Genomic DNA, 3,524 nt, shown 5'->3' with positions numbered 1-3,524 from the left:
TGCCAAACATTTGCGATTGGTCCTCGACAAACTCAGAGAGTATCAATTCTATGCAAAGTTTTCCAAATGTGAGTTTTGGCTTGATGAAGTTCTTTACCTTGGTCACATCATCTCTGCCAAAGGCATTGTTGTTAATGCGGAGAAGGTTTCTGCAATTGTGAATCGGGAACCTACTTAAAATGTCAAGCAGCTCTGCAGTTTCCTTGGGCTTTCAAGCTATTGCCGAAGATTCGTTGAGAATTTCTCAAAGATTGCAAATCCTCTTACCAACCTCCTACAGAAGCATGTCAAGTATGTTTGGACTCTTGAGTGTGACGTTGCTTTCAACACTCTCAAATAGAAGCTCGTCTCAGGTCCTGTCCTAACTCCTCCCGATGAGTCCAAGCCCTTCGAAGTTTTTTGTGATGCCTCTTTGCAAGGTCTCGGTGTCGTGTTAATGCAAGAGAAGAAAGTTGTTGCATATACTTCTCGTCAGTTGAAGCCCAATGAAAGGAACTACCCCACTCATGATCTTGAGTTGGCGGCAGTTGTCCATGCATTAATAACATGGAGACATCTCTTGTTGGGAAGGCAAGTGGACATTTTCACCGATCACAAGAGCCTCAAATATATTTTTGCTCAACCCAACCTCAACCTCAGGAAAACTCGTTGGGTCGAAATGATTCAAGAGTACAACCCAAGTATTGAATATACTCCAGGCAAGGCCAATGTGATTGCAGATGCTTTGAGCAGAAAGGCTTATTGCAACAGCTTAATTCTCAAGTCATTCCAACTGGATCTTTGTGAAGCTTTCCGCAAGCTCAACCTCCAAGTTGTTCCTTAAGGTTTTCTTGCCAACCTTAAAGTCACTCCAGCTTTGGAAGATCAAATTCGTGAGGCACAACTCCTTGATACCATGGTGAAGAAGGTGAAACACAGTATTGCCAAGGGCTTATCCAAATACAAGTGATATCACATTGATGACATGGACACCTTATTCTTCAAGGACCGGATTGTGGTTTCTAAAGGTGATCTAAGGAAGGTCATAATGAATGAAGCGCACAATTCTCTTCTATCCATTCATCCAGGCAGTTCGAAGATGTACCATGACCTCAAGCAGTCATATTGGTGGACTCGAATGAAGCGAGAGATTGCTCAATTCATGAATGAATGTGATGTCTATCGAAGGGTGAAAGCAGAACATCAACGACCAGCAAGTCTCATCCAACCTCTTGCTATTCCAGAATGGAAGTTTGATCATATCGAAATGGACTTTGTCACTGGATTTCCCAAGTCCAAGCGTGGGAATGATGCTATCTTCATTATCATCGACAAGCTTACAAAAGTGGCTCATTTCCTTCCAATCAAAGAATCTATCACGGCAGATCAGTTGGCAAAGCTATACACCTCCAGAATTGTCTCGTTGCACGGTATTTCGAAATTAATCTCTTGAGACCGTGGAAGCATTTTCACTTCTAAGTTCTGGGACTCCTTCCAGAAGGCCATGGGCACCAACATTCGCTTCGGCATGGCTTTCCATCCTCAAACAAGTGGCCAAGTCGAGCGAGTCAATCAAATCCTTGAAGACATGCTCAAAGCTTGTGTCATCTCTTTCGGTATGAAGTGGGAAGATTGCCTCCCATATGCCGAGTTCTCCTACAACAACAGCTTCCAAGCAAGTTCGGGCAAGGCCCCATTCGAAATTCTTTATGGCAGAAAGTGTCGTACTCTTCTCAGTTGGTCTGAGACTGGTGAACGCCAACTTCTTGGAACGACTTGATCACAGAAGATGAAGAAATGTGTAAAGTCATCCGTGAAAATCTCAAAGCCGCGCAATCGCGCCAGAAGAGTTACTATGATAGCAAGCACCTTGACTTGGCTTTCGAGATCGGAGACCATGTCTACCTCCGCATCTCTCCTATGAAAGGCACTCGACGCTTCGGTATCAAAGGGAAGCTTGCCCCAAGATATGTGGGTCCTTTCAAGATCATTGGCAAAAGAGGCAACCTCGCCTATCAACTCGAGATTCCGTCCAACTTCACAAATGTGCACGATGTGTTTCACGTGTCACAAACTTCACAAGTGTTTCAAGACGCCTGAGCGCACTATCAACTTGGAAGAGATTGACCTCCAAGAAGACTTGTCTTATCATGAGCATCCCATTGCCATTCTTGAAGAAACCAAGCGCAAAACTCGCAACATGTCGATCAAATTCCTGAAAGTTAAGTGGTCTCACCATTCCAACCATGAAGCCACCTGGGAGCGTGAGGATCACCTCCGTTTCGAATATCCGGATTTCTTTCAGTCCTAGATCTCGGTACGAGATCCTCTTGCAGTGGAGTAGAGTTGTAACACCCCATATGTAACTTTTCCCAATTTGGCAATATATCCATTTTGGTCTTCATCCAATTCCTTGGGTATATCATGGTTGGCTTCTTTTTGTTTGCCTTTGTTTTATTTGTTTATTGCATTGATATGCCATCATCTTGTTGCATCATGGCCTCATCATGTGTTTGCATTGTGCTTGGTGTCATTTTGCATATCCCCATCATCATGTGCATCTTCATCTTGTAGCATGTTGCATTGTGGCATGTTCCTTGGGATCCAAGTTTCATCTTTTTCCCCCTCATCACCACCTCTCCTTCTCTTTTCCTTCACTTTTGCAAGTGTCATTTTCCCTACTCCATAAATGTTCATCTTCTCCCTATAAATCTCGCACCATGGCCTAAACCCCTATGCAATTTTTCACCGTATTTGAAATTGTTTTGATCAGGTTCAAAAATGACCCAAGTTTGAACTCAATTCAAACTTGTTTTATTTTTCTACCTTTAAAAATGCCCAAACCAATTTTGTTAAATAGGGCATAAATCTAGGATCATGGGAATATTGTTATATTTCTCAAACTCCTCTCCTTTTCCCCTGCTCTTTTCCTTTTATTTTTCTACCTGAAGAAAAGGGAAAATAAAGGAAGCAGCAGCAGCAGCACCTGCCTAGGCCTCGGCCTCCCAAGGCGGCCCAGCTAGCACCCCGCGCCTCAGAGCCCAGCTCACCCACCCGCGCTCTCTCCCTGCCTTTTCTCACTCGCACTTGCGCGTACCCCTGCTAGCCACCTGCCATGTCGCCCCTCGGGTCCCACCTGCCAGTTGCCCAGCTACAGTCGCCCACACCCACCTTTTCCTCCAGCTCTCACCAGCTCCACGGTGACCCCGTGCCGAGAGCGTGCGAGCTTCGTCCCGTCGTCCTAGCCCCTTTTAAACCCCATATCCTTGTCCCTCATCTCTCTAGGGTTTCCCTCTCCCATCCACCACCGCCACCTGGTGAGTCTAACCCCCAGATCCGCCGTCTCCGTCGTGCTCGAGCGCATCCAGGAGCGTGTCGTCGTCGCCGGCGTGCTCCCCGTCGACCTCCGCCCCGCCTACCGTGTTCGTCGTCTTCCACGGCGTCGACTACGTGGAGCCGGAACCCGCCACTGCGTCGTCTTCGACTCCGGCCACCGCACGTGTTTGATCGTCGCCATCTCAGACCTCCTCTCGAGTAACCAAGCA

The sequence above is a fragment of the Triticum aestivum genome, chromosome 6A (genome assembly GCF_018294505.1).
Source record: "Triticum aestivum cultivar Chinese Spring chromosome 6A, IWGSC CS RefSeq v2.1, whole genome shotgun sequence".
Classification (NCBI taxonomy): Eukaryota; Viridiplantae; Streptophyta; class Magnoliopsida; order Poales; family Poaceae; genus Triticum; species Triticum aestivum.
The sequence above is the reverse complement of the archived record's forward strand: the minus strand, read 5'-3'. Positions refer to the sequence as shown.